Source organism: Hyla sarda, chromosome 3 (genome assembly GCF_029499605.1).
Source record: "Hyla sarda isolate aHylSar1 chromosome 3, aHylSar1.hap1, whole genome shotgun sequence".
Taxonomy (NCBI): domain Eukaryota; kingdom Metazoa; phylum Chordata; class Amphibia; order Anura; family Hylidae; genus Hyla; species Hyla sarda.
The window spans coordinates 199,590,619-199,604,257 of NC_079191.1; the positions used below are offsets into that span (position 1 = coordinate 199,590,619).

Consider the following 13,639-nt stretch of genomic DNA (forward strand, 5'->3'; position numbering starts at 1 on the left):
TATTTTAGGAACTATCCAGAGTAAGAGCAAATCCCCAGAGCAAACCTATCCTGCTCTGGACAGTTCCTGACATGGACATAGGTGTCAACAGAGAGCACTGTGGAGCATACTTCTAGTAGAGCATACAGCAACTGATAAGTACTGAAAGAATTAAGATTTTTTTAATAGTAATTTACAAATCTGTTTAACTTTCTGGCACCAGTTGATAAAAAAAAAATTGTTTTCCAGGGGAGTACCCCATTAAGTCCTGAATCTAAAGATAACACCAATTATTTTTACACATATGATACAGCAGGTAAAATAAATAAGATTTGTAATTTACCCCCTGTAAAAAAAAAAAATCACTTTCATGGCCACTAGGGGTCTCCCTTATGGTCCAGACTGCATTCCGTCTGCTCAAAAGCACAGACTTTGGTCTCCTGCTGGACTGGCAGGAGACCAAACTCAGGAAGTGTGGTCTGGCCATAGGCAGTGAATAGCTCTATGCCTGTTTCATACACAAGCATAGAGCGAGTGCTATTCACTGCCTATGGCCAGTGTCACGATGCCGGCTGGCAGGTAGTGGACCCTCTGTGCCAGAGAGGGATTGGCGTGGACCGTGCTAGTGGACCGGTTCTAAGCCACTACTGGTTTTCACCAGAGCCCGCCGCAAAGCGGGATGGTCTTGCTGCGGCGGTAGTGACCAGGTCGTATCCACTAGCAACGGCTCACCTCTCTGGCTGCTGAAGATAGGCGCGGTACAAGGGAGTAGGCAGAAGCAAGGTCGGACGTAGCAGAAGGTCGGGGCAGGCAGCAAGGATCGTAGTCAGGGGCAACGGCAGAAGGTCTGGAAACACAGGCAAGGAACACACAAGGAACGCTTTCACTGGCACTAAGGCAACAAGATCCGGCAAGGGAGTGCAAGGGAAGTGAGGTAATATAGGGAAGTGCAAAGGTGAAAACCCTAATTGGAACCACTGCGCCAATCAGCGGCGCAGTGGCCCTTTAAATCGCAGAGACCCGGCGCGCGCGCGCCCTAGGGAGCGGGGCCGCGCGCGCCGGGACAGAACAGACGGGGAGCGAGTCAGGTAGGGGAGCCGGGGTGCGCATCGCGAGCGGGCGCTACCCGCATCGCGAATCGCATCCCGGCTGGCAGCAGGATCGCAGCGCCCCGGGTCAGAGGACGTGACCGGAGCGCTGCAGCGGAGGGAGTGAAGCGAGCGCTCCGGGGAGGAGCGGGGACCCGGAGCGCTCGGCGTAACAGTACCCCCCCCCTTGGGTCTCCCCCTCTTCTTGGAGCCTGAGAACCTGAGGAGCAGACTTTTGTCAAGGATGTTGTCCTCAGGTTCCCAGGATCTCTCTTCAGGACCACAACCCTCCCAGTCTACTAAAAAAAAATTTTTCCCTCTGACCTTTTTGGCAGCCAAAATTTCCTTGACCGAGAAGACGTCCGAGGAGCCGGAAACAGGAGTGGGAGGAACAGATTTGGGAGAAAAACGGTTGAGGATGAGTGGTTTGAGAAGAGAGACGTGAAAGGCATTAGGGATACGAAGAGAAGGAGGAAGAAGAAGTTTATAAGAGACAGGATTAATTTGACACAAAATTTTGAAAGGACCAAGATAGCGTGGTCCCAACTTGTAGCTAGGGACACGGAAGCGGACATATTTAGCGGAGAGCCATACCTTGTCTCCAGGGGAAAAAACGGGGGGAGCTCTTCTTTTCTTATCCGCGAACCTCTTCATGCGTGAAGAAGCCTGTAAGAGAGAATTTTGGGTCTCTCTCCATATAATGGAAAGGTCACGAGAAATTTCATCCACAGCGGGCAGACCAGAGGGCAAGGGGGTAGGGAGGGGGGGAAGAGGGTGACGGCCGTACACCACGAAAAATGGGGATTTGGAGGAAGATTCAGAGACCCTGAAGTTATACGAGAATTCGGCCCATGGAAGGAGATCTGCCCAGTCATCCTGGCGGGAGGAAACAAAATGTCGCAAATAATCACCCAGGATCTGGTTAATTCTTTCTACTTGTCCATTGGACTGGGAATGATATGCAGAGGAAAAATTTAATTTAATCTTGAGTTGTTTACAGAGAGCTCTCCAGAATTTAGACACGAATTGGACCCCTCTATCCGAGACAATCTGCGTAGGCAACCCGTGAAGACGAAAAATGTGTACAAAAAATTGTTTAGCCAACTGAGGCGCAGAAGGAAGACCAGGAAGAGGGATGAAATGTGCCATTTTGGAGAATCGATCAACGACCACCCAAATAACGGTGTTGCCACGGGAAGGGGGTAAATCAGTAATAAAATCCATACCAATCAGAGACCAAGGCTGTTCGGGGACAGGCAGAGGATGAAGAAAACCAGCGGGCTTCTGGCGAGGAGTCTTATCCCGGGCACAGATAGTGCAGGCTCGCACAAAGTCCCCAACATCCGTCTCCAGAGTCGGCCACCAATAGAAGCGGGAGATGAGTTGCACAGATTTCTTGATGCCCGCATGACCTGCGAGATGGGAGGAGTGACCCCATTTGAGGATTCCGAGGCGTTGGCGTGGAGAAACAAAGGTCTTTCCTGGAGGAGTCTGCCTGATGGAGGCAGGAGAAGTGGAGATCAGGCAGTCAGGTGGAATGATGTGTTGCGGAGGGAGATCAACTTCTGAGGCATCCGAGGAACGAGAGAGAGCATCGGCCCTAATGTTCTTATCGGCAGGACGAAAGTGAATCTCAAAATTAAATCGGGCAAAGAACAGAGACCACCGGGCCTGGCGAGGATTCAGCCGTTGGGCCGACTGGAGGTAGGAGAGGTTCTTGTGGTCGGTGTAGATAATAACAGGAAATCTTGATCCCTCCAGCAGATGCCTCCATTCCTCAAGTGCTAATTTAATGGCTAGAAGCTCTCGATCCCCGATGGAGTAGTTCCTCTCCGCTGGAGAGAAGGTCCTAGAGAAAAAACCACAAGTGACAGCATGCCCGGAAGAATTTTTTTGTAGAAGAACAGCTCCAGCTCCTACTGAGGAGGCATCAACCTCCAATAGGAAGGGTTTGGAAGGGTCAGGTCTGGAGAGCACGGGAGCCGAAGAAAAGGCAGACTTGAGTCGTTTAAAGGAGTCTTCTGCTTGAGGAGGCCAGGACTTGGGATCAGCATTTTTTTTGGTTAAAGCCACGATAGGAGCCACAATGGTAGAAAAATGTGGAATAAATTGCCTGTAATAATTGGCGAACCCCAAAAAGCGTTGGATAGCACGGAGTCCGGAGGGGCGTGGCCAATTTAAGACGGCAGAGAGTTTGTCTGGATCCATCTGTAGTCCCTGGCCAGAGACCAAATATCCTAGAAAAGGAAGAGATTGGCATTCAAACAGACATTTCTCAATTTTGGCATAGAGTTGGTTGTCACGAAGTCTCTGAAGAACCATACGGACATGCTGGCGGTGTTCTTCTAGATTGGCAGAAAAAATTAGGATATCGTCCAGATATACCACAACACAGGAGTATAACAGATCACGAAAAATTTCATTGACAAAGTCTTGGAAGACGGCAGGGGCATTGCACAATCCAAAGGGCATGACCAGATACTCAAAGTGTCCATCTCTGGTGTTAAATGCCGTTTTCCACTCGTCCCCCTCTCTGATGCGGATGAGGTTATAGGCGCCTCTTAAGTCCAATTTAGTGAAGATGTGGGCACCTTGGAGGCGATCAAAGAGTTCAGAGATGAGGGGTAAGGGGTAGCGGTTCTTAACCGTGATTTTATTAAGACCGCGGTAGTCAATGCAAGGACGTAGGGAGCCATCTTTTTTGGACACAAAGAAAAATCCGGCTCCGGCAGGAGAGGAGGATTTACGGATAAAGCCCTTTTTTAGATTCTCCTGGACGTATTCGGACATGGCAAGAGTCTCTGGGGCAGAGAGAGGATAAATTCTGCCCCGGGGTGGAGTAGTACCCGGGAGGAGATCGATAGGGCAATCATAAGGCCTGTGAGGAGGTAGAGTCTCAGCTTGTTTTTTGCAGAAAACATCCGCGAAGTCCATATAGGCCTTAGGGAGACCGGTTACTGGAGGAACCACAGAGTTACGGCAAGGGTTACTGGGAACCGGTTTTAGACAGTTCTTGGAACAAGAGGACCCCCAACTCTTGATCTCCCCAGTGGACCAATCCAGGGTTGGGGAATGAAGTTGAAGCCAGGGAAGTCCAAGGAGAATCTCCGAGGTGCAATTGGGGAGGACCAAAAGTTCAATCCTCTCATGATGAGATCCGATGCTCATAAGAAGGGGCTCCGTGCGGAAACGTATGGTACAGTCCAATCTTTCATTATTTACACAATTGATGTAGAGGGGTCTGGCGAGACTGGTCACTGGGATGTTGAACCTGTTGACGAGAGAGGCCAAAATAAAATTTCCTGCAGATCCAGAGTCCAAGAAGGCCACTGTAGAGAAGGAGAAGGCAGAGGCAGACATCCGCACAGGCACAGTAAGACGTGGAGAAGCAGAGTAGACATCAAGGACTGTCTCACCTTTGTGCGGAGTCAGCGTACGTCTTTCCAGGCGGGGAGGACGGATAGGACAATCCCTCAGGAAGTGTTCGGTACTAGCACAGTACAGGCAGAGGTTCTCCATACGGCGTCGTGTCCTCTCTTGAGGTGTCAGGCGAGACCGGTCGACCTGCATAGCCTCCACGGCGGGAGGCACAGGAACAGATTGCAGGGGACCAGAGGAGAGAGGAGCCGAGGAGACGAAACGCCTCGTGCGAACAGAGTCCATATCTTGGCGGAGTTCCTGACGCCTTTCAGAAAAACGCATGTCAATGCGAGTGGCTAGGTGAATAAGTTCATGTAGATTAGCAGGAATTTCTCGTGCGGCCAGAACATCTTTAATGTTGCTGGATAGGCCTTTTTTGAAGGTCGCGCAGAGGGCCTCATTATTCCAGGACAATTCTGAAGCAAGTGTACGGAATTGTACGGCATACTCGCCAACGGAAGAATTACCCTGGACCAGGTTCAACAGGGCAGTCTCAGCAGAAGAGGCTCGGGCAGGTTCCTCAAAGACACTTCGGATTTCCGAGAAGAAGGAGTGTACAGAGGCAGTGACGGGGTCATTGCGGTCCCAGAGCGGTGTGGCCCATGACAGGGCTTTTCCGGACAGAAGACTGACTACGAAAGCCACCTTAGACCTTTCAGTGGGAAACAGGTCCGACATCATCTCCAGATGCAGGGAACATTGGGAAAGAAAGCCACGGCAAAACTTAGAGTCCCCATCAAATTTATCCGGCAAGGATAAGCGTATCCCAGGAGCGGCCACTCGCTGCGGAGGAGGTGCAGGAGCTGGCGGAGGAGATGACTGCTGAAGCTGTGGTAGCAACTGTTGTAGCATAACGGTCAGTTGAGACAGCTGTTGGCCTTGTTGCGCTATCTGTTGTGACTGCTGGGCGACCACCGTGGTGAGGTCAGCGACAACTGGCAGAGGAACTTCAGCGGGATCCATGGCCGGATCTACTGTCACGATGCCGGCTGGCAGGTAGTGGACCCTCTGTGCCAGAGAGGGATTGGCGTGGACCGTGCTAGTGGACCGGTTCTAAGCCACTACTGGTTTTCACCAGAGCCCGCCGCAAAGCGGGATGGTCTTGCTGCGGCGGTAGTGACCAGGTCGTATCCACTAGCAACGGCTCACCTCTCTGGCTGCTGAAGATAGGCGCGGTACAAGGGAGTAGGCAGAAGCAAGGTCGGACGTAGCAGAAGGTCGGGGCAGGCAGCAAGGATCGTAGTCAGGGGCAACGGCAGAAGGTCTGGAAACACAGGCAAGGAACACACAAGGAACGCTTTCACTGGCACTAAGGCAACAAGATCCGGCAAGGGAGTGCAAGGGAAGTGAGGTAATATAGGGAAGTGCACAGGTGAAAACCCTAATTGGAACCACTGCGCCAATCAGCGGCGCAGTGGCCCTTTAAATCGCAGAGACCCGGCGCGCGCGCGCCCTAGGGAGCGGGGCCGCGCGCGCCGGGACAGAACAGACGGGGAGCGAGTCAGGTAGGGGAGCCGGGGTGCGCATCGCGAGCGGGCGCTACCCGCATCGCGAATCGCATCCCGGCTGGCAGCAGGATCGCAGCGCCCCGGGTCAGAGGACGTGACCGGAGCGCTGCAGCGGAGGGAGTGAAGTGAGCGCTCCGGGGAGGAGCGGGGACCCGGAGCGCTCGGCGTAACAGCCAGACAGCACTTCCTGAATTTGGTCTCCTGCCAGTCCAGCAGGAGACCAAAATCTGTGCTTTTGAGTAGATTGAATGTGGTCTGGACCAGAAGGGAAAAAGGCAGTGCATAACAAAGGGTCTCTATCTTTAATATTCTTTGATTCAATTGTGCCTTTGCTTTAACCCAGTATAACAGTTTTTTCCCCAGAGTGTTTCTAAAGGACACCCATCATTTTAAAAACTATGGGGGAGATTTATCATTGCTTTTGGAGCATTTTTTTTTGTCTATGTTTTTGCACAGTTCTGGCACAAGCAGCATATTTTGAGACTTTTATGCACCTTTTGATATAGACAGTTTCACTCTTTTTGCCTACCCGTAGAACTTTTTCTTTTTGACTATGCAGTGGTCACATATTTATCATTTGCGACTTTTGTCAAAAGTCGCTAGTTTGTGCACAAAGCTACACCCCCTACCTTCAGCAATTCAACATTTAACCCCTTCCCTCAGAATCCAGTCTATAGACGGCGAATTGCGCAGGTCCTTTGCGCATTCCGCCGTCTATAGACGGCATTCATTTAACCCGGCAATGCGCAGCATCGTGCGGGTTAACTGGCAGAAGTCCCACTGTTACCAGTGGGGGAAAACTTCTGCTAGCCCCCCAGGACTAGGGTTCGACCGATATCGTTTTTTTTAGGGCCGATACCAATACCGATAATCTGTGACCTTTCAGGCGGATAGCCGATAACTTATACCGATATTCAGGGGCTTTAAATCAATGAACTGCAGCGGCTTTTGTGAGGGCAGAGACCACTGCCGCCCGCTTCTCTCCCCCTGCCTGTCCTGGGGTCCTCCCTAGTCCAACCACCACCGCCGCCGCTGCCCCATTGCCTCCCCCATCCCCGGTTTTATAATTACCTGTTCCCGGGTTCCACGCTACTTCTGGCTCCGGCGGCGTCCTGAACTGTCACTGTGCGCACTGACGGTGACGTTGCATTGAGTACGTCACTTGTCATTGCGCAGGACGCCGCAGGAGCCAGAAGTAGCGCGGACCCCGGGCCTCGGGAACAGGTAATTATAAAACTGGGGATGGGGGAGGCAATGGGGCAGCGGCGGTGTTGGCATCAGAGGCAGCAGTGCAGATCATCACTAATCTTCGCTGCTGCTTCTAGGAGTTTCAAAACTACAACTCCCAGCATGCCCAGACAGCCTTTGGCTGTCTGGACATGCTGGGAGTTGTAGTTTTGCAACATCTGGAGGGCCACAGTTTGGAGACCACTGTGCAGTGGTCTCCAATCTGTGCTCTTCCAGATATTGCAAAACTAGAACTCTCAGCATGCCCAGACAGTCCAGGCATGCTGGGAGTTGTAGTTCTGTAACATCTGGCCCTGCAGATGTTGCCGAACTGCAACTCCCAGCATGCCTAGGCAGTCTGGGCATGCTTGGAGTTGAAGTTTTGCAACATCTGGAGGGCCACAGTTTGGAGACCATTACACAGTGGTCCCCAATCTGTTCTCCTCCAGTTGTTGCAAAACTACATCTCCCAGCATGCCCTTCAGCTGTCTGGGCATGCTGGGAGTTGTAGTTTTGCAACAACTGGAGGCCCACTGTCTGGGAAACATTATCTCTTTTCTAACTCAGTGTTTCCCAACCCGTGTGCCTCCAGCTGTTGCAAAACTATAACTCGCAGCATGCACTGACAGACCATGCATGCTGGGAGTTTTAGTTTTGCCACAGCTGGAGGCACACGGTTGGAAAACACTGAGTTATTTAACAAACTCTGTGTTTTGCAACCAGTGTGCCTCCAGCTGTTGCATAACTACAAGTCCGAGCATGCCCTTCTGTCACTGCATGCTGAGAATTGTAGTTTTACAATCGCTTTCGCATACCAACGCTCAATCCATGGCGTACCCCTATGGCTACGTGTACCACGGGTTAAGAACCCAGGCCTCTGGTTGTTGGTCTGACTATTTTTTAGAAAAGGTGTATGTTAGACAACTTTTCAAGCTAAAGGAGAGCTGCACCTTATTCACCATTACACTGCGCATTATTGATGAATAAGGTGTACGCTAGTCAAAGTATAGACAAAAAAAAAAGGTGGAAATTTGATCCAAAATAGACATTTCTTGATAAATCTCCCCCTATATGTCATTGCGATATGTTTTGATCACTGTTAGTCCAGGTGTTGATACCTCCACTGATTACTAGAAAAAAAAAAAGTGTTCAGATTAGCACTGTGCTCTTTGTTTTGCATTTGAGTTGAAATTGAATTTTTGCCCCCTTTGGCGTTTTTTTCAAAATGTGTTGGGTACCAAAAAAAAATGTAAAAAAGGATGCAGTAGGGATGGGAAAAATTACTTTTAATACATTTTTAAGAAAGTGTGTATGTGTGTGTGTGTTTCACTTTTCTTACTCTTTTTAAAATTTTTTAGGTAGTACAACTACTCCCAGCATGGAACAGACTGTTCTATGATGGGAGTAGTAGTACCTGTACTAATTGACAGATCGCCCCGGGTCCGTTCTGATCCTTCTGTATAATGTATAGATGTGGCCGGACACTCTTCTATGGTCCCCTGGCTGAAGTATATATACACCTATTCATATTTCCCACAGAGAGTTGTGATTGGCTGGAACCATCTGGCCAATCACAGCTCTCTGCGGTAAATATGAATAGGTGTATATATACGTCAGTGCAGGGGATCACAGAAGAGCGGCTGCCTGCATCTATACATTATACAGAACTGTCAATTAGTACAGGTACTACTACTCCCATCATGGAAAAAAAAGTTAAAAAACACACACACACATACATTTTTATTATTGTTGGCTATATTTTTGGTGCCCTGCCCGCACACATAAACTGATCCCTGTTTAAAAATTAATGAAAATTTTGTTATAAAAAAATTAATTCCTTAAATACAGTTTTTTCCATCACTACTGCTTCTTTTTTTATAATTTTTTTTAATGGTACCCTACGAAATTTTTGTAAAAAAAAAAGTATCTCCATCATTTTTTTGTTCGCTAAAGTCCAAAAAAGAATAAAAATTGCCTGCAAAAACGCCAAAGTTAAAACCCACATGGCGCTTTTCTCTAGCGTTTTTTTACTTCCATAGGAGAAAAAACGCCACGATTTCAGGGGAAAAAACGCCATAGGCTCAACATGCTGCGATTTTGCAAAACCGCCAAGGAGCTGAAAAATGCCAAAAAAGAGTGAAAAAATTTCATAAGGATTAAAAAAAAACGCAAACTGAAAAACACCAAGTGGAAAAAGAATTTTGCAATTTTTCATTGATTTACAGCTAACATCTAAACACCATGTGGCAGAATTGGCGTTTTTCTTGGCATCTTTCCCAAAAAAAAAAAAAAGTTGAATTCTAGCCTTTGAGATCTGTACATTTGTTATATGGATCCATAAAAAGTCATATAGACTTGTTTCTATAAATCCATCATCACATTGTTGGCACTCTGAGGAAGGCTTAGGACATGCAACCAAAATCAAGGAGGCACAGTGCTCAGCTGAGTGTGTCTGCCCTTTCATTTTAGCACCCAGACCCCCATCCATCAAAAGATATTATATATCACTGTGACATATAAAAAGGTTTTGATATATATAATTTAAAGAGTACCTGTCATCAAACCATATTTTCAAAATTTACCCAGATTATATTCCCTAACTACTCCCAACACCCCTCCTGCCCTTAAAAAAAATTTCCGAGGTTTAAAAAGCTCTGGGTCATACCTTTCCCCTATCTCACATTGTGTGAGCTCCCGGCAGGAGACAGTGGGCGTTCCCCAGCAGGCGCGATGTCACTGAAGCCTGTGAGAGCTGTGCCTCGCCATGCCCTGCACACATTTTTTGAGTTTGTTCTCCTGCCAGGCCGGGAGGAGACCAGACTAACTGTTTGACTTGCGCAGGGAATAGAACAGAGCCACCTAGTGGCCATTTTTTCAATCACATTAAAAACAAATAAAGGTTGAGAATTTAACAACAAGTAAATAGCAAAGTGTCTTAAAATTACATAAGGAACAATATATTAAAAGTTTAGTTTGGTGGCAGGTACTCTTTTAAGTGGACCTATCTGAAGCTAAACAGGTCCCAGAGGACATTCCCCAGCACAGTAAAAGCCCAGGGTTATTAGCCAGTCCATCTCCTCTTATATGGTGCCTCTGTGCCTGCTGTCAATGAAAGGGAGGCAGGTGTATGCAAGTGGGCAGGGAAGCAGCGAATAAGCAGAGATGGGCTGACTGACCGTGAACTAAACGTTGCCTTGCTGGGGAAAGCCCCTAGGACACTTAAGCCTCATTTACATATTAACATAAATGCTTATATCTCCGAACTTTATCTATAAAGATAAAAAGGTATTCCCAGAATTCTTCTGAGAAGCCATATCTAGCTATGTGGCTATTTATTTTCCTGTTTAGCTCCTGACAGTGCTGCTTTAGGGACTAAGAACTGTTTTTCTTGCTGAAGGTGCATACCTATCAATGTTCTAGTGACAGTCTGATATTATATGCTTAGTATCAAAATAACTTTACTGAACACTAACTGGTTTCTCTATGGCGGTTTAGAAACATGAGGTCAGAGTATCACATATTGGGAGCACGCCGTACGCTTTCTTGAAATAATTTTTATTTATTTATTTATTTTTTTATTCCTGGAAAAGTCCACATAAATTCAGCGTATAATAGCCACTGCAAACTTGGAGGAAAGGAGCAGGGGGTTAACATGAATTTGTCCCTTTCGGATATTTCTAATCCTGAATATATTAAAGTGAGAAAAATGGTAGAAATATATTCTCTCCAAGTGGTTAAATCTTTATTAAACTTCAAAGAATGGGAACACTCTCACCCACAACAGGTAACAGGATGTCCTAAACCCCAAAAGGCTAAAGTGCCACTAAATGGGACTTATTAGGAATGACAAGGCCGGGGTCATTGCATTGCAGAGTATTTCACATGCTGTGAATTTTAATTGCATTGTACATCATTCCAGTAAATGGATTCATACTATCCCACACGGTCAGAGTTTACTTAGTTATTTAAAGTATTTTACAAACTCTTATTCATAGTTAGCCAAACCTGACATAAATAATAAAGTGACATGTTCACACTGTCTAGTTTCCAATTGCAATTATTGGCTATAAAGCCAGGAATCATTTTAAATGAGAAGTCCCAGTCGTTCCATTATATGTGTCCTCCATTTATGATCTGCACCTTGCTTTGTTATCAATAATTGCAATAGAAAACCTGAACATGTGAAAACAGGGCTAATTTCTTCCACTAACAGCACCCCTACCTGTCCTCAGGTTGTGTGTGGTATTGCAGCTAAGTTTCATTAAAGTGAATAGATTCAAGTTGTAATACCACATACAGCCTTATGACTGGTGTGGGGCTGTTTTTTGGGGGAAAAAACTGCTCTGGTTTTCAATTCTTGGATATCTACTTCAAACTGAAATTCATGTTTCTTATAATGTATTATTTACTATTAAAGTAAGTCTGCTGTTTCATCCTAAAGGGGCAGTCTGAAGAATATTTTCACATTTAAAAGTCCCCAGGGTGGAGGTGCAAACCCATAAAGCCCCACCCCCGCAGCCAGTTATTGGCTAAGCAGGCTTTTTTCTACATGGCAATATAGAGAACCGGAACCCCAAAACAACAGAACCATCACTGTCAAATCAGTAGCAGGTAAGTGGGTGTTTTTCATGGTGTACCGCTACCTGGGACTTGTTTTAAGTTAAAATGTATTTATCAGAATACCCAGGGGTCAAGTCCTGGGAAAAAAAAGTGTGGGAACTCACCCAAGATTTCCACTTAAAGGGGTACTAGACATCTTATACCCTATCCAAAGGATAGGGGATAAGATGTCTGATCTGGGGGTCCCGCCGCTGGGGACCCTCACGTTCTCCCTGCTGCACCTAGCTTTCATTTAGCGTCGGGTGCCGCACTGGAGGCTCGTGATGTCACGGCCCCTCAATGCAAGTCTATAGGAGGGGTTGTGACGGCCATCTCGCCCCCTTCCATATAATTGTATTGAGGGGGCATTACTGTCACGAGCCTCTTCCCCGCATCACCAGTCATCCGGCACGGAGCAAAGCTCGCTCCGTGTACCGGATGTCTGGGGTTCCACAGCCGAGATCGCAGGGGTCCCCAGCAGCAGGACCCCCCGGTATCAGATATCTTATCACCTATACTTTCGATAGGGGATAAGATGTCTAGGGGTAGAGTACCCCTTTAAGGGCTGGTCCTGCAGGACTCCTGCAAATGGGAATTGCGTTCCTGCTGGGGAAAAAGTGCAGGAACTCCGTTCCCATGAGTTCTTGCAGGACTTGAGCCCTGAGAATACCCCTTTAATTTGTAGAGTAAGCCACATCTGTACTTTGACATCTATATATTAAGCAATATAAACTCATTATAAGAAATGTTTCTTATAGCCTACAGAAATATACAAGATGTAAATAAAGGTGGTTTATTTATAGTACTACGACATGTATTGATAATTAAAATCACAGGAGTAACATGAAGTACAAGACTGTAAAGTGTGGCGTCTTCACATACTATCCGCATTGTGTATGCCGTCCATGTAATTGTAATAATTACCATCAGCCGCAGGCCTGACATATCCTGCCTAAGCTCACTCTATCAGGACAATATGACAAACGTGCAGTTTGATCAGAGGAAAGACATTGCTGAACAGGAAGCTATGTGACTTCTCAAATATAGTCATCTGCTATGATATGGAGAACATTCCCATACCATATGTTAATACTCCACGTATAAGACAGGTTTTCTAATATATCACAATGTACATGACTAGGCAACTGTCACTATACTAATGGATGATCACACAGCCCGTAGCATAAAGCGCTCATACTACTTGCAGTCTATTTGCTTTCTGCTTTCTGGAAAGCTGTGTGACAACTAATATGGACACCAATATGATAAAGCCTGGCCATCTTTACTACTAGGCCATAAAGGTGTCACCCAGCTTTTCCAAAGGTACTGTATGTAGTACATGTCCCTCAGTTCCTAGAGTAGATCTTTTATTAAAGGGGTACTCCGGTGAAAAACTTTTATTTATTTATTTATTTATTTTTTTATCAACTGGTGACAGAAAGTTAAACAGATTTGTAAATTACTTCTATTAAAAAAAATCTGCTGACATCACGATCACAGTGCTCTCTGCTGACATCTATGTCCATTTTAGGAACTGACCAGAGCAGCATATGTTTGCTATGGGGATTTCCTTTTACTCTAGACAGTTCCTAAAATGGACAGAGATGTCAGTAGAGAGCACTGTGCTCATGATGTCAGCAGACAGCTCTGTGTTTCAAACGGAAAATTATTTCCACTGTAGGATTCAGCAGCTAATAAGTACAGAAAGGATTAAGATTTTTTAATAGAAGTAATTTACAAATCTGGCACCAGTTTATTTAAAAAAAAAAAAAAAAAAAAAGTTTTTCACCAGAGTACCCCTTTAAGTAGTTTGTACGA

General features: G+C 46.6%; 1 protein-coding gene across 1 annotated transcript in view; it reads right to left on the minus strand.

Moving 5' to 3' along the window:
- COL9A1 (collagen type IX alpha 1 chain) overlaps positions 1–13,639 on the minus strand; it is a 187,484-nt gene that overhangs the window by 92,933 nt on the left and 80,912 nt on the right. The gene's annotated exons all lie outside the window — the stretch shown is intronic.